Source organism: Molossus molossus, unplaced genomic scaffold (assembly GCF_014108415.1).
Source record: "Molossus molossus isolate mMolMol1 unplaced genomic scaffold, mMolMol1.p scaffold_m16_p_19, whole genome shotgun sequence".
NCBI lineage: Eukaryota > Metazoa > Chordata > Mammalia > Chiroptera > Molossidae > Molossus > Molossus molossus.
Window position 1 is genome coordinate 33,653,093 of NW_023425354.1, and position 27,233 is coordinate 33,680,325.

Consider the following 27,233-nt stretch of genomic DNA (forward strand, 5'->3'; position numbering starts at 1 on the left):
GTCTATACCATCCACAGTGGCTTTTCTCCAACAGGAGAGAAGAAAGGTTTTTTTCTTTCCCCACTAGAGGACATTTTTCCTTTTTTTTTTTTTGTTCAGATAGAGTGGGAGGGGGAGAGAGAGAGAGACAGAAACATCGACGTGAAAGGGACACATCGAGTGGCTGCCACCCGCATGACCAACCAGGGCCGGGGACAAACTGCAACAGAGGTACATGCCCTTAGCAGGAACCAAACCCGGGTCTCTCGGAACTGCAGGCCAACGCTCTAACCGCGGAGCCAAACCGGCCAAGGTGAGAAGAAAGGTTTTGTTCCCGAGCAGGAGGCAGATATGTGTATGCGTGTGTGTGCGCACGTGCACGTGTGTGTATCTTATATATATAAAATCTTACACAGTCTAAAATTCAACATGCAAATGGCAGCACCAGCACTTGGCTCCTGTCCCAAGAAACATCTCCAGAGTCTGGAAGGAACTGACATTCTTCCTTCTGTAATGTCAAACTCATTTGCTGAAAACCTCTCCTAGGTATCATTTTTCTTTTTTAAAAGAAGTGGTTTTATTGATTTTTTTTAGAGAGAAAGGAAGAGAAAGAGAGAGAAAAAACATCAATGTGAGAGAGAAACAGCGATTGGCCACCTCCTGCACGCCCCCTACTGGGGATGGAGCCCACAACCCGGGCATGTGCCCTGACCAGGAACTGAACCAGGACCTCTCAGTCCATGGGAAGATGCTCAATCCACTGAGCCACACCAGCCGGGCTAGGTAGCATTTTTCTTTCAGGCAACGTTAGTACTGGAATTGATATTAGAGCCTCCAACACCAAACTCAAGAAATATGAGGACAAAGCACAAAAATTCACCTCTTTCTAGGTTCCAGCTCCAGCAGCCCTGCATGTTATCAGGGAGCTGCAGGGTGAGCCCAGTGTGGCGACAACCTGTGTAAACAGCATGTAGACCAGAACTGCTATGAAACAGAATAGTGCCAACCTGAGATTGTGACCATTTGGGAACCCATTTATTTATTTATTTATTTATTTTTCTTTATTGATATTAGAGAGAGAGAGAGGAAGGGAGAGGGGGAGAGAGAGAGAGAAAGAGAAACATCAATATCAACTGACCACCTCCGGCATGCCCCCCACTGGTGATCAGGCCCACAACCTGGGCATGTGCCCTGACCGGGAATCGAACCAGCGACCTCTTAGTGCATGGGTCAATGCTCAACCAGTGAGCCACACAGGGGAACCCTTTTAAAGACTGGGACTGTGAACTCCCAAAGGACAGGGTTTTGACTTGCTGTAGACAAAGCCTGAGGAGGCACCAGACACAAACAGGCCTTTAGTGAGTGTTCTCTGGGGGCAGGCTGGTCCTACAGCGTTACTAACAGATGTAGTTTTCCCAGCTTAACTCCACGCTTGGGACAGAAAGGCAAACCCCGTGAATCACGCCAAACCTCTAAACCTCTGGCCTTTTGCCCTAACAAGCTAAAATGAGACAGTTGGAAGCTGGGAAACATTAGGCTGAAACCTTTCTACTGAGTCTGCCTCACCACAATGGCTATGAAAGACTCAAGCAGTCTGACTGGGGTGGGGTGAGGGGGATGGATGTGTTGGTCACTATTTGATCCTCACATCTGGGCCTCACATCTGGGCCTCCTTGCTTTGAACTCAGAGTGGCTCCTGCTTTCAGCATGAAGGCCTGGGTTTGGTCCGGAAGGCTAGATGCTGAGGAGGCTGAATGGGTGACTTCATTGTTACTTGATGACATTAAGAAGTCCAGGGGGTGTTCTGGCTTCAATTAGGCAAAAACCCCTCCAAGGCAGGCTGTTTTTCTTGTGAGCATACTTTCTTCCCACCCCACACCTCCTCAACCCCTGCAACCTCCAGGAAGGAACTGATCTAGAGCCTACAGCACCTCCTACCTCTCTCAGGTTCTTTACCAGGGGAATTGAGATCTTAAAAATAAACCCAAACCTCCAAATCTAGCAGTCTTAGAGGTCTGCTTACAGGGACCTCCACATTACTTTAACTTTCTCATTTTCACTTGAAGAAACTGAGGTCTCATCTAGCAGTGACTTGCCCAAGGTCACCCAGACTGTGTGTTAACAGTGCAGGGCCAGGACCTAGAACCACAGGCTCTTGGCTATGCTGCCCACTCCCTAAGCCTCCTGGGTTACAGGCGAACACAAGGGGGAATGCACAGACATCCCTGGCCGGAGGGCTCCTGAAGGCAGAGGTGGTGCCCTCAGTGTACAGCATAGTGAGGCACAAGACAATCGATGTTGGCTGAATGAGGGAGTCAGAGGATGTTCTTCAGAGACGGGATGATCCTGAGCATGGAGGATGAAGAGAGAGTTCCATCTGATGAGTGAGAGAAATGAGGCCAAGTAGTCAATGGTGGTTCTGAGGGCACCTGGTTATTAGAGACCGAGCTGTGCTGGGACTCACAGAGCCCGTCTCTGCCTGACACGGCTCACCCTGAGCTACAGCTCCACAAGAGAGGCTATAGGGGACCCTCACGCCCCCAACAGCCATCCTTTCACTTTGGTGTTTGGAAGGCCACTGGCCAGGCACCCAGATCTTCCCTCCATGAGCTTGTCAGGCTCCGCTGCCCCACTGAAGCTGAGGCGGAGGCAGCCGAGCTCAGGGCCTCTACAGTTCCCTGGTGACTCACCCAACGGCCTGGCAGGCAGGGAGGAACAAGAGGGCTGTTGAGAAGCTAACCCAGCAACTGGCAGCTGAACCTGTGAAGGGCACGGGGAAAACAGGCTGACCCTCACCTCCCAGGGGCACGGAATCACGGCTCCGGAACTGTACAGCTTCTCCTGTGGCTGGCTTTCCCGGGCCACATGACCATGACTCAGGCCCTCACAGACAAACTCCAAGTTCAAGAGGCTATTCTCGAGACACTTTGGCCTGACAGCAGCTCTTGTATACACACACACACACACACACACACACACACTTACTGGCTCCTTTCCTCCTTCCCCACTTCTATACTGGTTCTGGTCTACAAAAACAGCTTCTGCATTAAGCCTGGGACTGCTGGCCAAGTGGCCTTCCCAGCCCTGGGTTTTTTGGTCCCTGGCTCGTCACCTCAGCTCACAGCCCTGCCTCTTCTCTCTCCTGCAGCTTGTGGAGATTGAGGACTAAGTGGGAGCCAGTTATGTCTCTGCTTTTGAAGGCAGGTCAAAATCCTGACCTATTACTCAGTCTGGACTCCTCCCCCACCCCCCAGCTCTACTCATGCCTCAAATGCATTTAAGCTTCTGCTCTGACACAGCTGAGGATGTGAGCAGCAGCAAGAGCCAAATCCACTCAGCTCACCCACAAGGACATGAAAACAAAAGTGGAAGGGAGAGGAGTGGCATCATTCGGTACTCTCTTAGGGCCCGATGCACATACGCTGCCTGTTCTCTCTTCTGTGGTGCCTCGAGGAGCCCCCGGGGAAATCTAGGAAGGACTGGATGGTATGAGATCAACCTTTAGGCAGAGCTGCATGGCAGGCTAGACCCGAAGACTCAAACTTGGCTCCCTTACCAGGTAGTATAGGTCTTCCACACAAGGTGGGGAGTTCTTTTTTTTTTAAATTCTCACCCGAGGACATTTTTCCATTTTTTGTTCAGATAGAGTGGGAAGGAAAGAGAGGAAGAGTGAGAGAAACATCGACATGAAAGGGACACATCGAGTGGCTGCCACCCGCATGACCCAACCAGGGCCGGGGACAAACTGCAACCGAGCTACACGCCCTTAGTGGGAACCGAACCCGGGTCTCTCTGGACCGCAGACCAACACTCTAACCTCTGAGCCAAACTGGCCAGGGCCAGAATCTGTATTTTTGACCAGTTCTCTGGATGATTCTGATGCCAAGGGGTCAGGGACTGCCATTTTATCCCCGCTCTACAGTGTAAGGCTGCGCTGTCCAGTATGGCAGCCACTAGCCACACGTAGCTATTTACATTTAAATCAATTAAAATGAAATAAAACTTAAAAATCAGTTCCTCAGTTACACTAGTTACTATGTTGGACAGTGAAGCTAGAGAACATTTCCATCACTGCAGAAAGTTCCACTGGACAGTTCTGGTCTAAGGCTGTGACAACAATGTTTTCTCGACAGTAACATTTCTGTTCCTAGGATTCTGGGACAGGAATGGGGTTTAGGTTAAATGCACTTAAAAAAATTAACTGGAGGGTACAAAAATCATGTTTTAAATTTTATCTTCAGTGTTGATAACCTCTCTAAAATGTATCATATTTTACTTCCCTGTTTTAGTAAGTTCAGTTAAAACACCAGACTAGGAACCAGACAATAAGGGTTTAGCCTTAGCCAGTTTGTTTGAAAAAGCAGTGGGACCATTTTTGTCAAATGAAATCATACCGCAACTCCCAATATATAAAAGAGTTAGAAGTATGCAACATCTATGTAACTCACATTAGAAACAGCTTCTCTACTAAAGAAGGTGGGCAAGGGTCCTACACATTTGGCTTCCCTTCACCCATCAAGGACCTCTGTGGAATCCTAGGTCTCCAAGGAGAAGAGTTTGCAAACCAGTGGCCTAGGAAATCTTTTGAGGTTCCTTCTAAACGTCATCGATTTGTCAGGATTATTTGAGGGCGATGACTCCCATTCAGAACGATAATTGTCAATATTTACTGAGTACCTACTGTTGTTAATTTCATTTTCAGAAGGGAAGGCCCAGGTTTAGAGAAGCTCAGCAGCCCACCAAACAGTCACAGTCACAGTCACAGGTTGCAGTGGGGCTGAGCCCCCGCTGCTGCCTCCTGAGCCTGCGTGTTCAAGCTTAGGCAGGCCACCCGGTTTCTTCTCCTAGCGTCCCTGGAATTATTTGGAGGTAAGAGTACAGAAATGCCCACTAGTTTGCCTAGACAAATGAAGATGCTAAATGAAAGTTCACTCTCTTACCCTTCACCAGGCCCAAAAATGTCACCACTGAGACAATGGAAGTTCTTTCTTATAGTCAAGGTGTCGAGCCTTACTGAACGCCATTCAACACACTGAGATTTGGTTCTCTGTATCTAAACGAGATAAAAATCTTCATCTTACAGGGTCATCTTGAAAATGTCCACTGAGGGGTCAGAGCAGACCAGGGCAAATCCCTCTCATGACTATTTTATCTGGAAATAAAATCTGTCCTTCTTTAAATGCCCAGAGGGGACAAATAGCAGAAGTAGAATTACTCAACTTCCTTAATAAGATATTAGTTAAAAACCAATCTTATTCTGATGCTTCCTCTTTTAAGCCCCAGCTTGCCAGGCCACTAGGCCACATTGGGCCAACCTCTGCCTCTCAAGAACGAGGGGCTGTGCAGGAAGGGGAACCAAGGGCCAGTGCCAGGCAGAGCGAGCTGGCCTGGCAAAATAGTCATCTGGCGAGGCAGACACAGAGATCCCCATGCACGCTCAGCCCTGGCTCCCTTTCTGCCCGCCCTGCCCTCCCCGAACCCCTAGACCAGCTTCTGTTCCAGCCAGACTGCCCGGACAGAGCAGTAATGGGCGAGTCTCCAATTCTTTTCTTTTGCTCACCCTGTTGCTCCCATAGAAAATGCCTTCTTCCTTTTATAACATCTGTGCAGATCTCACCTATCATTTACACCTGTCTCCTCAGTGAAGCCTTTTGTGGTAGGCTCCTGCAATCATTCAAGTATTCAATGAGTGTCTCCTAAGGGCCAGGGACTGTAATAACCATGACCAGTCATCAGACGTCTTCTATGTGCTGGGCATGTGCTAGGTGCTTTATCTTCGTCACTGATGAACCTCCCAGCAACCCTGCAAGGTTGGTACATAATATTGTTTTCATTTTACAGATGAAGAAACTAAGTTTCCAGGATATGTTACCCACAGAAACAAATGAGGCCAATTTATACAACTAGAGCATCTAACATGGGGTTAGGGCAAAAGCATGGACATGCCTGGCACTTTCCTCTAGGACTCAAGGACCCTCACTTCCTTTCTAGAATAGAAGTTTGTTGACAGAGGGACCAGGAAAAGCCAGGAATTGAGCAGTATAACGACCTATGTGGATATTACTACCCTTACTTTACCCATAGGATCTACCCCTGTCAGTAATAATTGCTTAGCCTGTGGAGGTATAAGAACTGAAAATGAGGGGGTCTCATCATTAAGGGCTGAAATTAGCAAAAAATTGGTCAGATTTCTAGTTGACTTACACTAGTGCATGTTCCTGGGGTGTTACACTTTTTAACTTGATTCATTTTAATAAGTCACTTCATTTTCTTTCTATTTTTTTTAAATCCTCACCAGAGGATATTTTTCCACTGATTTTCAGATACAGTGGGAGGGAGGGAGGAAGAGAGAGAGAGAGAGAGCAAGAGAAACATCAATGCAAGAGAGATACATCAATTGGTTGCCTCCTGCACAACCCCAACCAGGGCCGGGATCGAACCACAACTGAGGTACGTGCCCTTGACAGGAATCAAACCTGCGACTGTTTGGTCTGCGGGCCAACGCTCCAACAGCTGAGCCAAACCGGCCAGGGCTCATTTCATTTTCATAAAATAATTAAAAAGAAACTCACACACAATACACACATACAAATAAGAGTTCTAGGAAAGATGGCATTACCTTCATTGAAAGAACCACTGAATATGTCACCCCAAAAAATTCAATAAAAAAGAAAGAACCACTGAAGGATGTGCTTTGGTGAGCAGAAAAGTGAACTAGGGAAGAAATGGGATATGAGAAACAATGGTAGGTATAGGAATCAATATGATATGCTGGTCAATTTAATTAACAATTGAATGTTAAAAAAAATAGTTTAAACCATTTTAAAACATTAAGTTCCTGACAATATAAATGAGGAAGAAGGGTGGAGTGGGTTGTTCCATAGGTAAAGAGTGATAAGAGCCTTGTCTTTAGGTGGAATTTACATATCAAAATGTTTATACTTCATTGGAAAACAAATATAGTTATATATGTTTGCTAAAATTTAAGAGTAACTAACTATAAGAACAGAAATACAATTCAGAGTTTCCAAACCAGAAGGGTAAAAAAGGAAAAACAGAAAACTTGATTGCTCGAACAAAAGGTAAGGAGAGGAAGAAAAAAGAAGCAAAGAAAAAGGTCAGTCAGTATAAAATGAAACACAACAAGGTGACAGAGATAAGTTGAAATATTAATATATCATTAATCACAACAGACACGAATAGATTAAGCCCACACATCAAAACACAGACAATCAGATAGGATTTTGAAAGATCTAGCTAGAGCCTGGCTCAGTGGTTGAGTGTGGACCCATGCACCAAGAGGTTGCCGGTTCGAATCCCAGTCAGGGTACATGCCCAGTGCGGGGTATGCAGGAGGTGGCCATTCAATGTTTCCATCTCTCTGTCTAAAATCAATAAAGAAAAAAAAAAAGATCCAGCTAGACAGTGACTGAAAGAGACAAAACAAAATTATACAGGAAGGTTGAAAATAAAGGTTGGAAAGAGATATCCAGGTCAGTACAAAAACATGTAATATTAATACCAGACAAAATACTTAAATAAAAAGATATAACAATCACTAATATGTACACCCAATAAAGAGACTCAAAGTCCCGAACTGGTGGCAGGTTGAGGCTTTCTGGATGAGTAAGGACTTGACTTCAGAGTGTCCTGTCACAGTGCCGAGATCTGCAGGGTCTCAGAGCACAGCGCTCTGAGGATGCATTGGATCTGCTAGGTGCCAGGCCCTGGGCTGGGCGCTGGGGGTACACTGAGGAAGAAGATGCAGTCCTTTGAGGAGCATATAGTGTAGTGGGGTTGGGGGGGAGACAAGTAGTCAGAAAATGACAATACAATACAGTAATGCAACAACAGACACAGATATAGCAGCAGATGCAATGGGAACATATGACATATGGAGGGACATCTAGCCCAGCCTGGTGGGTGTCAGGAAAGGCAAAAATGTCCCAAGGAAAAGGATAGGGTACTTCATTTCAGGTAGAGAGAATGGCCAAAGTTAAGGCACAGAGTCAATGTAGGAATCACCAACAGTTCGAAGTTGCTGATAAGCAACTTAGGTCAGGAAGCCACAGGAGATGAGGCTGCAGGTGATGTTCACATACCAGATAATAGAAATGTGCTTGGTCCTGATACACACTCAGGGATTAAATTATCAGAAGGGGGGGGGGGTTATGATTCAGGGGCAGAGTTCTAGATGGAGAAACCTGTGGGGTAGGGGCAAATGGTGGGTGCTGGGCATTAAATGAAAACCCTGTCATTGGGACAGAATCTCCCCCCACCTTCCCAGCCTAGACTGACAATATCACAAGTTATAGGCATCTGGGAGGCTTAATTCTTTCCCTTAGGTGGAGAGACTGAGTGGCCACTGGGACCTAGAAACAGACATCTGAGGAAGGAGGTAGGAGTACTCTGATGAAACTCAGCAGGAGGAATCTCAAAACCTGCCTCATTTGCCAGGTTGAGTTCTGCTTCCCAGGAGAGCTATTTCTGCGTAAGCATTTCCCATTAAGGAGGCTGTGAAATGTGAATGTACATTAATCATTAAAACCTTACAGATCACTTATAAAAAAGAAACCTGCCATGCCCACAAAAACGCAGTCTTGCTGCCAATTCCATAGGTCAAACTGCCTGATAAATGAAATGTATGGAATAAAATCGATGACTGTCCTTCAGTTCCCACCTCATTCCCCCATACAGGCAAGAACACTGCTGCCCACAAGTCCCTTCAAATGTTTAAGGCAATCACCTGATATCTGTTCTATTAGTATAGGCCATACCCACTTCTGCTTCTCCCTGACCCCCTCCCATCTCACACTGATGCTGAGCTAATCTTAAAACACCATGTCCTTAAGATAACCTCAAGCTCAAAGACATTTATTGGCTCTGCACGGCGTATGGGCCCAGTCCCAATTCTGTGGTTCATAATCTGTCTGACCACTGTTTCCCTAAACACAAGGTTTGGCTCTGGCCAGTCTGATCTCTCCACACCCTGCCAGCTGCTGAAATCTACAGGTCTCTAGAAGAGTGTGCCATGTTCTTGTGTGGGCTGCCCTGCACATCCTGCTTGTCCTCCACAGGCGAAGTGCAGGCCTTCCACCCCCAGGAAGTCCCTCCCAACAGCTCCCCTGCATGGCCTCATTTTCTGATTGTCTACAGCACTGGGTCTCCTCATTTTTCTCACCCTCACCCTGGCCCTTAACCACACCCTTACTCCCTTTAACCATCAAATGAAATAATGTAGATGAAAGAACTCAGGAAATGTTGGAAGCATGATGCCAAGAGAAGACAGACATTTCTGTGTGCACAGCTCAGATTTCAAGCCAAGTATGGAGCACAGGAATACGGAAAAAGATGCACAAAGATGTTCAGGGTATTTTTATAATAGTAAAAATCTGGGGGAAAGTCTAATTATAGGGAAAGGATAATTACTAAATAAATCCTGATACATCCATTAAAATTGTTTATAAATAATTTTAACCATAGGAAGACATGCTAATGGGATACGTTCATAAAAATGTACACCTAGTACTACATGCAGCAATGTTTCTCTGTTGGAGGTGTTTAATATTCTTTATACTTTTCTAATTTCCCACTTTTTTTTTTCAGTGAGCATGTATTACTTTTCTCAGTGTTCACTTTTTTCACAGATGTTTCCAAGTGGTTAAGAAAAATACAGAAAGGATCTACAGTGACAAGTGGAAGCCCTTTCTACCCTTCCCCCATTCCTCTGAGGAATCCCTGTTACCAGTTTCTTATATATTCCTCCAGAGAAGCTCTCTGTGGAGTGTTCCTTTTATACTGGAAAAAAAGAAAAAAAAGCTGTAACTAAAAAAGGGGTCTCTTAGTATGGGATGAGAATTTAGGAGGCATCTGGTCCCTCTTCGTGTGTGGGTCTTAGTAAGTACATGATGACCGTTTTCCCACCTGCACACACACCACTCACACAAGGAGTCTCACCAGATTCTCTGTGGCTGATCAATGAGTTCTGGCAGCAGGGCCCCTAAAACAGAAGGCTGGAGATGGGCAAGCTCATCCCTCTTGGTTTTGGTTTTCATTTCGCTCCCTTTTTTGCTCTCCCCTGGGACTATGGGTTTCATCAGTTATGACTCAAGAAGTAGGAAGGTGCTCAATGATGGCTGTCAGCAGTCCTCATTTCTGATAGCCACTGCTTCCATGCTTTTAGTATAATCATCCCCTGACAAGTGTATGCAGTGGTTACAGGCCTGGGCTAGTGCTGAGTATAACAAATGCTCGTGGGCATGAGTGGCCCCGTAAAGAGTGGGAAACAGCAGAACCGGACCTGAGAGAACACCACCACCTCCTCCCTTGATGCTTATGTCACGGGGTGGGATCTGAGGGCTGATCCCAATCCGGGAAACAGGAAAGAGGCAAGTTTTTCTTGCTAGTCTCTTCTACCTTCCTTATATAATATCTGATCCTGCTTTTAAATAAGATCTTTATTTTATTTTCAAACACAAAGGTAATACTCGTTCATTATAAAAATGTAAATAATACAAAAGTGAACAGAGAAAAAAATCCCTATACCACTCCCTCCTCCTTACAACATAAGACACACTGAAGTTTAGTAGAAATCTTTATAGTTCCATTACTATACATATACAAACATATAATTTGGGACTATTTTAAAAATAAGCACGAGATTATACATACATAATACTCTACAGTTCTAGGTGGTAAAGTCCTAGAATCAGCATTTCTGGGTGACCCTTTTCTCAGTGGGCTCTCTCCTCTCTCCTGTTTCTATGTGTCAGGGAAAAGGCAGCAGCCATCCGTCAAGGACAGATAGATTACTTATCTGCTAGAAAGATAGCCTCTCCCTCAAGATGCTTATAATCCAGTTGGAGAAAATGGGCGGATGGATAAATAAATGATAAAGGAATCACAAAATGATCTTGAGATCAGAGGGACCTAGAAGTCATTTATTCCAATATATTACTTAATAATTCTGAGGGGTGGCCATCCGGCTAGGTAACAAGATGGCCTTGGAGTCCAAAGATCTTGTTTGGATCTTAGTTTCTCAACAATCTAGTGTGTGACCATGGGCAGGTCACTGATCTGAGACTCAACTATCTCATCTGTTAAAACAGGGATCCTGAAACCTACATAAAAGGATTTCATAGGACAACTGAATATAAGAAACAATGTTTATATGCCCAGTACAGTGCCTGGCACATCGCGGGCGCTCTATAAATATCAGAACCTCTAGCGAGATGGAAGCTGTTGTAAAATGAACTGTCCTCTCCAGAAGTGCCAGTCCTCTGAAAGCCCCAGATTATGCAGAGCTGAAGCCCACCTCCCACAGCTTCCAGCTGCCCTAGTGTCAGAAGGAAGATCTGGAACAAACACTATCAGAGGAGGAGGGAAGAAACCCGAGAGCAGAGGAACAGAAGTGGTCAGGAGGAAAAGGGCAACCCACGAAGGAGAATGTTCTTTGCCGACATCTGCACACGCCCCCTGCTCCTCTGGCTGCTGGCGGTGCTCAGCTCTAACGGACTGAGGAATGACTGCCCGGTGCAAGACGAACCGGGATCCAGAACTCCTTGGCAGCTAGACCTGAGATTAGTTGTCTCGTGGACATCTTTGGGCATCTTCAACCATCTGCTGCTATATGTATACATGATTACATGCTGGTTGTCAATAATAATAAAAATAATAATGACAGCTATTATTGGTTGTTATGAATTAGGTCATACAAGCATTATTTATTTATTTTTTTAATCCTCACCTGAGGATATGATTATTGATTTGAGAGAGAGAGGAAGGGAGGGAGAGAGGGAGTGAGAAAGAGAGAAAGAAGAAACATCAAAGTGAGAGAAACATTAATTGGTTGCCTCCCATATGCACCCCAACTGGGATGGAGACCACAACCTAGGTATGTGTCCTGACCAGGAATCGAACCAACAACATTTTTGGTGCATGGGATAATACTTCAGCCAACTTAGCCACCTGGCTGGGGCCATGCATTATTTTTTTAAAATCCTCACCCAAGGATATATTTTTATTGACTTTAGAGAGAGAAGAAGGAGAGAGAAACATCGATGTGAGAGAAAAACACTGATTGGTTGTCTCCTATACGGGATTGAACCCAAAACCTAGGCATGACTGGGAATCAAACCCACAATCTTTTGGTGTCTGGGACAATGCTCCAACCAATTGAGCCACTGGCCAGGGCAACATTATTTCTCGAATCCTCACAATAACTCGGTGGGCAAGGCACTAATATTATTCCCTTTATATGGAGGAAAATCTGAGGCTCATTTAGGTCAAGTAATTTGTTCAAGGCCACACTGCAAGGAGGTGTCAGAAGCAGGATTTGTACATGGGACTCTTTTATGTCAAAGGCCATACTCTCAGCCACAACCCTTCATCCACTTTCAAATGATTTAAGTTTTAAAAATTGGGACCCAAATGCAGAAGCTGTCATTCACCAAAGGTTTATTAGTGAGAAACCCAGGTACTGACCGAGGAGGAAGCCTCTCAATTAGGAAGCATAACGCAGCCAGCCTGTATTCTGGGAAAAGCAACTTTAAAATGGCAATGGGGAGTAAAGACTCCAAGCTGGACACGTGGCAGGCCCGTGTGCCTCAGTCTGCCCATCCAGGGACCAATTCTATGACAAACTTCAAATTTGCCTTTCATTCTATAAAGCCTGCTTCCATGCTTTTTGAGCCTATTTTACTGTTTGTTTGTTTTTGTTTTTTATAGCAAAGCCTTGACTATCAGCTACTATCTTCATAAATATAGTCGATACTTTGTCTCCAGGCCCCTGACTTAAGCATCATATAAGCTTTAAAAGGAAAGTGTGACAATGGCATTTTCAATTTAACTTTCAAATCCTTTGCACGAGGAGAACCAATAGTATATAGAAAAGATGCCACTGAGGCATCATTGATCCACAGAGACAATTATGGAATTGGTATGCAAGAGAAAAAGTCTAACTGCACACATACTTCATTTTATACAATAAATAACAAGGAATTTTTAAAGTATGTTATATAAAAAAAATTCAAATTCAAGTGTCATGAAATCTATAGGTTGGGGGTATTTTGTGTAACTGAATATTGGGCTGCAGTGTATATTGGCCAATAATGACCAATTTATAAAGATTACAGTGCCATAAACTGCCCTAAATATGACATAAAATCAGGCCAGCTGTCTTTTATGAGTCAAAATGCACTTCTGGATCTTGCCAGCCTGAGGTCATCATTACAAGCAATGTTGGGGTGTGAAAAACAGCTCTTCTTATGCAACCTTTAGGATTGGATTCTGAGCAAGGAGCAGTCCCCTGGGCAATGGTCAATCCACTGTAATCCAACCACTTCCCTCCCTCAGTTTGCAACTCCGGTTTTCCCAGGTGGGCCTGGCTGAGAGCAGGGTCTACCTGTATTCAGAGAAGATGCAGAAAGGCAGGCCCAGCCTTCCAGTAAGGGAGGAGGCTTCAAGTTCAATGTCATTGGTGACTGATTCTGAAATTGAGGAACTAGTTTGAGGAACTTTAGAACAAACAAGAAACCCAAACACCTCTGCTTTCCACAGAAAGCATGGAGGCAAATGGAAGGAGGCAGTTCTGCCCTTTGGCCTCATTGCAGATGCTGCCCTACACACCCTTTGATAGACTGGCCTGAGTGACCAGCTTGAGGACATGAGCAGCAGGGGTGCATTTGACATGTCCCTTTACAAAAGAGGTTCACATTCCTGTCCTCCCCCAGAAGGGAGAAAGAGACCTGTGGTATGACGAAACATTCACGGAGGATCTCAGACCAATTCCTTGGTAAAGGAGGGGGAACCATGAAACAGCTTGTGGTCTTCTCACGCTCTCTCAGGCCAGCAGGACCCAGGAGGAGTGTGGATTCTGGGCCTGTACTTTCGCTCAACAACAAACACTTAGCTGGTGGCTACCATGTTCCAGATGCTGTGCTGATCAGAGCAGATGCAGTGGTGACCGAGACAGCCAAGGTCCTTGCCCTCACGGAGCTCACACGGCCGTGATCCTGGAAAGGCCTTCCTGGAATGCTGAACCCCGTTACTAAGAAGCACTGCCATGGGTCAGGCCTCAGACCATCTGCCTATGACTCTGTCTCAGAGAGGCGCCTCTCACTCACTGCCCTCCCTAATCCGGCCTGGAAGGCTAGGACGAGTTGGCCATGGCTTTATTTTTTTTTTTTTTTTTTTTTTTTTTTTTTTTTTTTTTTATCCTCACCCGAGGACATTTTTCCATTTTTTGTACAGATAGAGTGGGAGGGAGAGAGAGGAAGGGAGAGAGAGAAACATCGACGTGAAGGGACACATCGAGTGGCTGCCACCCGCACGACCAACCAGGGCCAGGGACAAACTGCAACCAAAGTACGTGCCCATAGCGGGAACCGAACCCGGGTCTCTCCGGACCGCAGGCCGACGCTCTAACCGCTGAGCCAAACCGGCCAGGGCAGGCCATGGCTTTAATAGTTGGCCACTCATCGTCTGTATGCCCACACCTCTGCAAACGACTCCTTTCCTCCAGAGGGCTGAAGTTTCCAGGCTGTTCTCAAGCTCTTATTCCAAGCTGACAAACAGTACAAGGCCCCAAGACGAGAAATGCTGAGGATGTTCCCGCCCAGACACCTGCAGAAGGGGGGGTGCTCGTCCTCTCTGAGGAGCTGTGTGTGGGGCGGTGCTGGGTCAGGCTGGAAAGGAGGGCCACGGGGCACGGCGCCTTCCTCGCTCTTCAGCTCCCGTAGTCAGGTTCACGATTCGGCACCTGTAATGTGTCTGCTTCCACGTCCATTGTTCCCCCTCCACGGTGAGCTCCTTGAGGGCAGTACCGTGGTTGTTCTCATTTTTATATTCCAGCACCTAGCAGAGCCTGCCACATTTGATATGCTTGACCAGTGTTCACCGAACAAAAGAATGACTGGCACACTCCTGAGAGAAAAAATGAGTGCCTCGGGCTCTGAGGGCCTGGCTGGCCTGGGATGTGCGGGTCCAGACTGTCCAATCAGCCGCAGAGCTGGAGGGGGTGAAGCCAGCTCCCTGTACAAGGCGTCACAGCATGATGTCCTGTGGCTGCACCCCAGCAAGATATCAGCAAGCTGGCTACTGAGCCACCCGTGTCATCCCCTTTCCTAAATGCTGACCTAGAGACCCAGTTACTTCCACTTCCTTGAGAAATGACCCTTCTGAAGCGAACAATCTCCATGTGGGCTCGGATTTGGATATTCATGCTCGATATGGGAAGTGCTACACAAATCTCTGCCTTTGACATGTATCTCTGTAAGGCTATTTCTGCCTCTCAAAGTCCAGCATTGGCCAGCTAGGTCTGTTGAGTACGACCTCAAGGAGACTGGTTCATCCAACTAACTTCCTGGGCCAGAGGAATTGGTTTCTATTCTTCATTAGCAATAGCATCCTCATTGGAGGCTGGCTAAGCCCCCCTTTCTTCCCAAGCCTCCCAGCTGTCCTTGGTATTGACCAGCAGACTGATTCTGCCCCAGTGAAAGAAAATGTCAGTGTCAGCAGGTGGGTGGTGGACCTGGGATACAACAACTCTTTGTACTTGCAGGGGCCACCATCCAGATATGACATCATGCTTTGTCCACAGGAAGAGCCTCTTCACTGAGAGGAGCAGGACAGATCCAGCTGGGATGACGCTCACTGCTCTGGCTTTTCTGGCCACCCGCATGCCACTAGCAACATGTCTCTTCTTCACAGGCCAAATATCCAGCAGAGCTGCTTGGAGCCCAGTGAGTCTGTACCCTTACAACCAATCATTCACAGTCACTGAACGCCCACTTTGGGTAAGAGACTGCTTGGCGAGGTAGGAAAGTGCCCTACAGGTGTAGACAACCTTTGAGACTTCCGGGTAACCCTGCCCAGAATTGTATTTTCTTATCAACCCTGACCTTGTTTTGGTTACATGAACTTCATGGTAGAAGAGAGTGTCAAATAAAGAGCTTTCTGTTTACTTTTTCTTAGACCCAGAGCAGCTGCTGCTCTGGCTCCACCCTTCCCAGGTCTGCCAGAGCTTGCAGAAAGACAGGGTGATAGGGTCGGGGTGGGGAAACAAAGGAGGAACAAAATACAATTCCTGCTTCAGAAGTGGTTCGTTTGTTCAGTGGCTGCGGCACAGCACAGCCCAAAGAGCCTGGACTTTAGTCAGTTTTAGTCATTAATGAGCCGTGTGACTTTGGGCAACTCACTCAGCTTCCTTGGGTCACCATTTTCTCTTTTATATAAACAAAAAACAAAAAAACAAAAAAGGAGCGAGCAATTGGTAATGAGAATTTCCAGCCTGTAATTCTAATAGCACTTTCTTGACAGAGTAGTTAAGGCTTAAGGTCACAGTAGCCGGGCCAGCCTGAAGTGACTGCTGGCTAGTCTGGATCGATGGGGTGTGCACCTGGGCTGGGAAAAGCTTGCGACCACTTGCAAGGTAATATTAGTTCTTTCCCTGTGGTTTCAAGAAAGTCAAGCCCACCTTGATCCTTGATCAATGGGTGATCCTGGACATTGCTTATAGACATCTCTGACCATCAGCAGTCAAGCTCCACAACAACTACACTGATCTAGAACAGTCTGAATAAACTCTTTGTCCTGATGGACACCTGGTCATGGCTTTAGTGGTAAGAGGGTCAGCAGAAGCCATAGCAACCGGACCTGGGTAGAAGGGATGGCTTAGGAGTTCCTTTGCTGCTTCGTTCTGAGTTCAAACAGTGGTTCTAGAAATGTAGACAACCGAGGTGGTGGCAGGCTTGGAATTTCAAAGTTTCTGGAAACGCAGGGTTTAATCTAGGCTTTCCAATCACTGGAGCTCATCAGAGCCTCCAACTCAGGTGGTGAATAGCAAGTCAGGTAAAAAAGGGTTCCCCAAAAGGTCTTTCACACCAAAGTATGGTTTATATCTCTCTGCTCTTTGCCAAGGGGTTTCCCAGCTCCAAGAGGCCAAAGCTCCCATCCTGCTTCTTTTGCTGACTGTCACTGGAAGCAGGCCATTTTCCACCCTCAAGGTGGCTGGACTCAGGAGTGCAGTGACACTGCTGATCTGGGCTCTGTGCCCTCTCCACATGACCCTGTGCCAGGGAATCCATCTCTCTGTCAATCAGCCAGCCCTGGGAGCCTCTGTTTGCTTCTGTATCCCTGCCTCCAAAGCCCTTGGGCTGAAATGAATATGATCTTTGGCAGAGGGCTTCTCCACATGGTCTGCTCAAGACTTCCTCTGCAACTCTGTTTTGTGAACAAATCACCTGTCACCTACACCCCTGCATGGGTGACTCACCTTCCAGAGAAAGTGCTTTGCTCACCTAAGCAAGTCTGCCTGGAAAATGACGAAGGTACCTATCAAATGCAGTCCACGGGGCCAACCAACTACTGCACCGGGTCCAGACACACTCTACCTCTCACCTCCAGCCTGAAGTCAAGTGTGGAGCTGCCACTCCAGGCCTGCTGGTTTCATTTTCATCTGAACATGATGCTTGACATCCGGTGATCTATTTTTTCTAAAACTGAGTTCACTTTAGAAATGACTCTGTGACTATCAAGACAGCTTCCCCAGGAGAAAACAAAATGTTATTTAAAGGGAACATCAGCCTGATGGGAGACTATATTTTTGTTTTGTATTAAAAAAGGAGAAAAAGCCCTGGCCGGTTTGGCTCAGCAGTTAGAGTGTCTGCCTGCGACTCAGAGAGACCCGGGTTCAGTTCCCACTAAGGGCACATATCTTTGTTGCAGTTTGTCCCCGGCCCTGGTTGGGTCATGCGGGTGGCAGCCACTCGATGTGTACCTTTCACATGGATGTTTCTCTCTCTCTCTCTCTCTCTTTTCCTCCCCCCCTCCACTCTATCTGAACAAAGGGTAAAAAATGTCCTCGGGTGAGGATAAAATAATAATAATAATAATAATAATAAAAAGGAGAAAAAAAGCGCAACAATTTAGAATGTAATGTGAAACATCCCGCCCTGGGTGATTTAAAGGGAACTCTCCCAAACTCTGATTACAGATCCAGGGCCCCCAGATATGGTACCAGTGAAAAAGGGATGACAAAGACATATTTATAAGAGGGAAGAGTGGTGAGCTGGGGGTGCCACGTGGTGGTGGGAACCCTACCCCACAGAACCAAAATGTATTTCCTAGTCCCCAGAACACAGAGGAACAAGTCCTTATCGACTTATCTTCTACACAGTAGTCCTTTTTCACCTACAGAGTTAAAGTGAGGGCCCACTCCACCACATGGAGGACATGAGAAAGCTCTAGAAAGGCCCAGCTCTGCCTCTGGCTTAGAGTCCAGGGAGGGCCGAGGGCACCCATGGTTTAGAATCACCAACTCTGACTGGGTGGAGCATGGGTCTTTTTAGGCTCATTGAGAGGTTGGCAAGGGCAGGATTTAGTGTAAGACAAGGACACCTTGACAGCTAAAAACTCTTGACAGAAGAAATGTCCCCCTGGAGTTCCAACTGAGAAAATGATTCGGCTCTGTCAGGCAGTCTGACCCGTCCTGACATCATCTTACAGAAAACAGGTCAATGTGGTAATTGGCAATACTACTGCTATTACTACTGCTGCTATCACCATTTACAGCCAAACACTGAGCTCAGCACTTAACAGATAGCCTCTCATTTTCTACTCAAAACAACCCCATGAAGTGTTTCTGATTCCATTTACAGATGGGGCACCTGATGCTTAGAGAAGTGAAGTGATTTGCCTGAGGTCACACAGATAGTGGCAGACCTGGACCTGACCCAGATCTGTCTGACCTGACGGCCTAAACCCCCACATTTGACATGGACACACCATGGACAGGCTCTACTGCTCTGGATACATCACTTCAGCACTCTGCCTTAATTTCTGCATCTGTGAAATGGGGCTGAGCAGACCTGTCCATAGGATGTGCTATTCCTCTTTCAGCCTTTTAATAATAATTATTATGAATAATTGATATCGATGAATAATTGTTAATGGCATATTAATATTAATTAATACTTGTTAACATAAATAGATAAGTAAAGAAGTTACTCTGGTTTAGTTACATTCAAAACTGACATGTTTTTTGGGAAAAAACAATTTATCCTTTCACAAGTAGGTTAGTAGAAAAAGCATTGAACTAGATGTCAAGAATCGTGGGTATAGATTCTGGGCATGACACTGGTTTCCTCTCCTCATATAGGCTCCACTTTCCTGACCTTTGTCCTTGTCTTTCTTTATATGAATATTGTGAGGAAAACACAAAAAAATAGCTACTAAGAACCATAATTCTTGATGCCAAATAATTTCAAGGGATTTATGTCAGGAGGACAAGGGATTAAAGGATATAAAATAGCAAGAAGGGAAGAGAATCATTTAAACTAAAATACAAAGAAGGGTGCACAGGCCACTGAGGAAAAATGACTTTTCTCTGCATTGTCACTCAGGTAGTAAGACAAACCCACAACTAAGGACCCCTATCCAACACACTTCAATGTCTCGCTCAGCTCAACTGAAATGTTCTACTACATAATTTGCCCTGTGTTTGGCCTTCCATTTCTAATCTAGTGCTTTCGACATTTCAGTCAGCGTCACCAAGCGCATGCAAAGCTTTCACACATGCATCACTCTGAGTGCTCGCCTTCTCCCTTGAAGATGCTCACCCCCACTCCTTTCCCTTCCTAGGGATCTTGGCCATGCAGAGTCCCCCAAATCCACCGACATGGAAGCGACCCCCTCCCCACTAATTTCACATCGGTGCCATCAAAAGTGCCCATAATGCTCAGATGTTTCCAGTTTAACTGAAATACTAAAATGGGGCAAACAGGAAGCATCAGACACAACTGCGGTAGTGACTTATTAATCATGAAAGCAGAATTTTAGTTGCATTTTAACCTTTTGCCAGGAAAAAAAAAACAACAGCTTTGAGATGATGGAAGCCGTTGATACAAATATGCTCCCTATATGTGTATCAAGCTGACTTTTACTTTTAATTTAGGACTGAATTTGGTTTTAAGATTTCTTAACTATCTACCCAGAAAGAACACCCATAAGTCAACCAACATGAATCTGTCAGCTCTTCATCACTGCCGGCAGGCCTGGTAGGAAAACTCATGTGCTGTCCATTGAGACAGGAAAAAAATAGGAAATTCAGAGTGACTTCACAGGCCAAAGTGATAAGACATTATTGAAGGTGCCAACAATGAAGAAAACAACCCGGGAGGAAGCTTTACCTCATTCATATCTCTACAGATCTCTTACCAGACCCTGGCCAAGATGAACTGTTATCACGCACCAAAAAAATCACGACAGTTGCCTGGAATTGGACAACCAATCAGGGCGAGCTTGCTTCTCAAACATTAAATGATATACAGACACTCCAAGAATATCACAAAGAAGTCAGTGTTCTACAGGAGAACCAAAATGAGGAAGCAAACCTCCATCTGTTGAGGCGAAACAGCCAACCAGACATTTTTGTTTAATAGATGAAGGCTCATTTGGCAAAGTCTCTTGTCTGTGGTGCCACTCCCACAAATTCTAACAGACAATACCAGGGGCAAAAAACCCCCTTCAAAACTGCCCCTTATATTCTGACAACAGAAGATGACCTAAAGTTTGGCAATTTATTGCTGTCTGATTTCACAAAAGTGCTAGGACATATACCTGGATATATATTTCTAAAATTAAAGTCAGAGACTATTACTTTTATTTTGAGACCTTCTGAGAAGTTCACCACACCCTTCAAAGTAAGTGAGGATGTCCTAAAGGTGTCTGAAAAACTCAGGGGTCTGGCATTGTTACACCAAAGGAATGGACTTTGACATCACTTAAAAAACACCAAGAATAAATCCAAACACATCATAAGCATGCCAACCACCTGTTCAACTGTCCACCTGTCCTCTCATGTTAAGAGCATAATACCACACCAAACACTTCTCCCTCCTTTCTGCATCTAAGTCCCAGAATGTGGTCCTGGTCTAGGGTAAAGGGTCTGGGGAAGATTCCAGTGGCCTAGACTTGAGTCCTCACCATGAGTCCTAGCTACTAGGCTTTAGGCAAGATACATACCACCCAGCCACCCTCATCAGGTGCCTTACCTATAAAACAAGATAATACTATCTATCTTATTACATTCGTCTGAAGGAAAAAGGAGGTTACAGGTAAGAAGATACTAAGCAAAAAACATATCACCAATGTTAAGATACTATCTGTCTCTAATCTTTCAGAACGACCATGTTTCTAGTCAAGGGGTTTTCAACATTTTTCCTGGAATAAACTTCACACTACTCTTTTGCATTATGCCCCACCTCTGGTCATGTCATTTCACTTGCTTTTAGAGTTCCTAATCAAGTCACTGGTGTTCACTGTCTCCATTTAACAAAAACTGATTTCTGTTATCTTTACTCCATTCATCCTGTCCCCCACCCATACTCATTCCCCAGTCCATCCTTTAGGACTGAAAGCAACATTTTAACTTGAATAGGGAAGGTAGCGCTTTTTCTGGTTACCCAGCACCAAAGAAGCTCCTGGGCAGGTGGGACTACTCTGCACTGTACAAGTGGTCTCTTTCTTCCTGGTGCCCAGTGGCTGCAGGTTGCCAGGGACCACAATGGGCTTCCAAGATGGAAATACTATATTTGAGCCGACAGATAAAGTCCCGAGTGGAGCGGCCAGTATTACCTAGGAGTCAGGTAAAGCAGGATGCTGCTGCGAGTGGCCAGCATGCTCCGCTGAAAGCTAAGGGCAGGCTCTGCTCCTTCTCTCCGCCTGGGGTGTATGACCGCAGAACTTCCCTGGGAAGGCCAGAGGGTTTCACTGACAGGGCAGGTGGGAGGGCACACAGACAGGGAGCAGTCGAGCATTAGACATCTTCCGCCCCGCGCCGAGGAGACCCCCCATCCTACGGAGCACCCGGGGAACCAGGTAGGAGGGGCAGGCCTGGCGGTACCAGCAACTGAGCACGGGGGAATCGGGATGTAGGGGAAAGGGAAGCAGGGCGCCCCGCGCGCGCTTCGGGCGAGCGTGTCGCCTGCGGGGTGCGGGACGAGCACGGCGTGCGACCTTGGCCCTGGCATCGTGCGTGAGAAGCACCGGCGATGAGACACTAGGGACAAGGGCCCCCACGCGAGTGGGCTCTTCCGATCGGACGCGCCGCTGACCCCCACTATTCTGGGGCGGCGAGCCAGGCCTCATCCTGATCCCGGGCTGAGGGGGCGACCCCATTCCCGGTGCTCCCCGCTCCGAGCCCTGGGGCCCGGCCCAGTCACCTACCGGCCGAGCGCCGATCTCCCCAAGCAGCCACTGTCGCGCTTCCCTCGCCCACGATCTCCCGCCGCCGGTTGCCGACCGCGGCGCTCTAGGCCCACGGTCGCCCCGCCCCACCTTTCGCCCCGCCCCAGCCTCGGGCTCCACCCCCTGATCGCTGCCCCGGCCACCCCCGGGGCCACGCCTATCCCGGCGGCGGCAAATTTGCCTGGGTTCGCGCCTCATAGCTTTGGCCGCACCTCGACCTTTGGCCCCGCCCACTTCCCCAATCTAACCAATGAACTGACGCGTCTTGGCTAGTCCTGGCGTACCGCCCTTTATCAACGATTGGTTAACGAGGCCTCGTTTCCAGAAATGGGCACTATTTCCGGACAATGTTTATAATGAAGACCTCGATGGGCGGATGGATTGACACGAGCGGAGGCGGCCGAAGTGTGGTCTAACCACTCATGCGCGTTCGGCTTCTGGCAGTTTTTTTACGGGTTGCGTTCTGCAAGAGATTACGGGAAGTAAGAGTGAGTGTGCGCATGCGTGGGTACTCCCAGCCTCGGACTTCGGTTACCTTGGAGACAGCGAGGCGCTCTCCCAGCTTGGTCAAGTTCTGCTTCCTCCTTGCTCAAGGCCTTGATGGCTAAGGCAGGTCGGGTCGGGGTATGTGTGTGGGGGGTGTGGTGGTGGTGGTGGTTATAAACATTTTTATTGAGCACTTACTCTGTGCTCAGCGCTGTAGAATCTCTGAGCACTAGTAAGACAGGTTCTAGTTCCTACCTCCGAGAAGCTTGGAGAGCCAAGGGCCTACACAGGTCAGACCTGTGTGTTGCAACCCAAGTCTGATGAGAACCGGTGGATGGCATGGTGTAACCCTTTTCCACAGCCAGAGAAGCAACGTGGTGCAAGGGCTGCGCGAAGCATCTCCTCGGTGGGTTTACAGGTTACAGAGCCAGAAAGAAGACTATAACTTGACCTATGTAAAAAAAGGACCTGAAATCTGATTATGCAAGATTCTTTTTCTTTTCTTTTATTTAGTTTTTGCAATTTTTATTAATTTATTTTTGCTACAGGTGTCCCCCCCCCCCCCCCCCAACACACACACACACCCTCCTCTCTATCCCGCCTTCCCCGACAACAGTGCTTCTTTCTGAATGCATTGTTGGGGATGGGAGATGGGGTAGTACGGATATTCTTCTTTTCTAATATTTGCTTATCTGTATTTTCATTGAGCTTGTATTTTATTTGTAATGAAGAAAAAAAATCCCAAACTTTAAAAGTTTGCAAAATGAAAAAGATATGCTCTTACCTGGGCACCCTACCTACCCCCATCAGTGGTCCACAGCAGGCAGGTATGGTAACTGGCTCTGGTAGTTAGGTCCCATCCAAAGCTGTTTTGGGAATAAGGATCACTTCATCGCTGGAAGTGTTGGAGCAAAGACCTGCTCAGGACCACTTTTCAGACAGTCCTTGGTAGTTCAAAGTCTATTTCTGGTCATCTGCACCCAACAGACCATCTCCCTTGTCGCAGAGTAGGGAAGACCACTCATTTAGGCAGGGGTCAAAAACTCACAAACTAGGGGCCTCACCAACTCACTCATGCCATAAATATCCTTTGTTTGGCTGGCCCATTGTTTTTTGAAATTTGAATTTGAAGGATTTAGGGCAGAGCCTGCTGTTTCTCACAGCCCCTACCTCTTTGGTCTTACACAAACCATTTAACCTTATGTCATCTGTCTGGCCTCTGAAACATTCCAGATTTGGAGCTTAACTGTCTCTGGTGCATAATCTGGCTGTTTGCAAGATGGTGGGCAAGAGAGAAGCTGGTGGCCCCTAAAGCTCCTTCCAACCCCTGAGTTTTTCATTTCAGTGACTCAGGGAGAGGAGGTGCTTGGCCAGATGGTTACAGGTTGGTATCGGCAAGCCTGAATTCAGGGCTTGCCTCTCTCACCACCTGTTTGCCTCTGGGCATACCACTTCTCAGGAAAGATGTGGGCACAGGCCCAGAGTCTGCAGATGCTTCCTGGCTTGCCTTTTCCTTTTCCTTCTATCACTATTCCTTTTTTAGAATACTCCGAACCCACATACTTAACCCAGGTTCCCAGGTCCATGCCTGCTCACATCCACCCATTCAAGATTAACTGTCTTTAAATCTATCCATTAACCCTAATGTGTATTAGTGGGACCTGCAACTCACAAGAAGAGATTTCACAGCAGGCTGCAGAGGAGGAACAAACCACTACAGATTAGTGAGAAAGGTAATTCGGTATAAGAAAGGTCTCAATTTCAGCTATTTTTCTCAGGCCTTTCCAAGCCCACTATGTATGGGGTGAGGTGAGAAACAGCATGCTTACAACTTCTGGAAGGAGAGCCACAGGGCAAAATTACTTTCTCCCAGTCCAGCCAGTTAAGTTACTTCTAGCCCTGAGTCACTTGTGCAGCCTCAGCTCTGCTTTATATAAAAATAAATCGACATTTACAGGGTGACTCACACCTGGAGCAGTGAGCCAGGTTCTCAGTACTCAAGGATTTCCACATCCCACCTCAAGGGTTCAAGTCTGGAAATAGAAGGGTAAGACTGTGTCCTTCCCAAAAGAATGGAGGCTTCTGTTTGTTTGTTTTTATCCTCACCCAAGGACATTTTTCCATTTTTTGTTCAGATAGAGTGGGAGGGAGTGAGAGGGAGAGAGAAAGAGAGAAACATTGACGTGAAAGGGACACATCGAGTGGCTGCCACCCGCACGACCAAACTAGGGCCCGGGACAGACTGCAGCCAAGGTACGTGCCCTTAGCGGGAACTGAACCCGGGTCTCTCCGGACTGCAGGCCAGCGCTCTAACCACTGAGCCAAATCGGCCAGGGCAGCTTCTGTTTTTTGAGAGCTTACAAAAAATAATAAAGCAGACACTTTTAAGTGCTTTGTGTGCATAATGTCTGAATAGTCACTCTAGTCCAGGGTTTCCTAACCTGGCACTATTGACATGGATTGGAGATATATATATATATATATATATATATATATACACACACACATATATATGTATATATATATTTATTTATTCTTTTGGTGTGTGTTGGGTGGGGGCTGTCATATACATTGTAGGATGGTTAAGAGCATCCCTGGCCTCTGCTCACTAGATGCCAATAACATCACTCCCCCAAACCTAGTTGTGACAACAAAAAATGTCTCTAGACATTACCAAATGTCCCCAAGGGAGCAAAATTTCCCCCAGTTGAGAACCCTTGCAGTCTAACTCCATAGAGTAGGTACTATTATTATCATCCCCACTTCACAGGATGAGCAAACTGGGGCTCAGAGAGAAGTAATTTGTCAAAGGTCATTTTCCTCTATTAGAAGACCTGGGATTCAAACCCGATGTGACCCCAGGGCCCCTGCTCTCCTGCATATAGGACTCTCCAAAGGGACTTTGGACTTCAAGGAGCCAGTTGCCCATCGGTTCTGTAGTAGAGTGATGAAGAGGGAATGAATTTTGTGCATCAGTGAGAGAATGCTATCCTTGGATCATTTTTTCCTTTTCTTTTGCTTTGGAAGAAAGGAAATTATATTCTGGTTTTTACTGCCTTAGTCACCACAGTTCATGGTATCCAGCCATGTTCAGTGAAAAACTGGCTAGTGAATCATCTGAGTGTCTGTGGACTTCAGGCCCCAAATTCCTGTGAGATCCTGAAGTTGCACTTGAGAAGAACTCAGACGTGAGGCTGAGTAAGATCAGAGATGACTGGGGGCTGGGTAGATGTTCCTGAAGAAGAGGCAGTTTTACTTTCCCTATCAGGGGCCTCCCTGAGGCTGCAGCTGTGATACTATTACTGCCCTCCCTGGCCTGTACCTGCCCCATTGCTGCCACCGTGTCTAGAGTTATATGGAGGGGTCAGGGAGGCAGGAGAGGAAAGGGATGCAGGCAGTGGTGTGCTGGAGCTCTCTTCCTACTCTGTAATCAGTGACAGTTTCATGTTGGTACCTTGAAATTGGAAATGATGGGAGTATCTATACCATAGAAATTGGCAAACAGTATAAACCAGGGCTACCCACCCTCAACCTGGTTGTTAAACATTTACCAGCACCCCACTGCATACATATTCTGGACCCTGACTGCCCACCTCCAGTTCTGCCCCCCACTATGGAGGGGAGACATGGTAAACCACAGAGCTATTAGAGAAGGGGGGCATGTGATGTGGGTGAGGAGAAGAGGTGCCAATCTCTGTAAAGGGTGGAGTTGCCAGGGTAGGGGGTGGTCTCTGTGGGGGCACTTGGCAAAAATTACCTTACCCAAACCAGACCAGATCCTGGACATACCTTTCTGAGATCCCTCCCAACTTTGAAGCTTTCTTAGGGACCTTTGGGTTAAGACTTGACTCAAATCCTTCTCAATTTCTGATTGGTTATCCCTTCCTAACTCATCTCCCTGCCTCCAGTCTTCTCTGCGTGCCATCCTCAACCCTTCTGGTGGATTTAATCCTCTGAGAGACCACTTGGATGATGTGTTCTGCTCCCAATGTCCCCACAACTCCTCTCCATTAGTTTCTTCCTTTCAATCTCCAAGTGTGATCACATCTTTGCAGCCTAAAAATAGACAAATAAAGGAAAAAATCCTTCCTATGTCCTGGCTTTTCCTTACACTGTTGGCCCAACCATTTCCCCCTCTCAACTCCCACACTTCTTGGGCCTCCTTGTGTCTGTTTCATTTGCCACTTGTATTACCCCTTATGATCTGGCGTCTGCCCACGACTCCTTCTCTCCATGGACATCCACTCATTGCCTCCTAGTCAGATGACCTCATCTCAGCTGTCATCTGCAGTCAGCCACAAATGTGATGCTCAGAGCACCTATTATATCAGGCCCTGGGGAGGGAGTGTGGAACCTCCAGACCAGTCCCTGCCCTTAGGCAGCTTCCCATGTGGTGGGTGGGTAGACCTTGAAGGAGTGACTACTGCTGAGGACTTAAGTCATTCCAAGTGATGAGGGTGATGAGAGTATGGATAGTGTGTACTGTATTAGGCAGGGCCCAACCAGGGAAGCAGAACTCACTC

General features: G+C 46.7%; 1 protein-coding gene across 2 annotated transcripts in view; it reads right to left on the reverse strand.

The window, feature by feature from the left end:
- The window catches only part of MAP3K14 (mitogen-activated protein kinase kinase kinase 14), a 43,545-nt gene extending 21,263 nt beyond the window's left edge, over window positions 1-22,282 (reverse strand). The window contains exon 1 of one of the 2 annotated variants that reach the window (XM_036268527.1): window positions 22,204-22,282. The gene's annotated coding sequence lies outside the window, so the exon portion shown is untranslated. Of the gene's footprint in view, window positions 1-21,612; window positions 21,638-22,203 lie in introns of those variants that run through there. The other variant, XM_036268528.1, reaches the window with a different exon arrangement.
- Window positions 22,283-27,233: the final 4,951 nt, after the last annotated feature.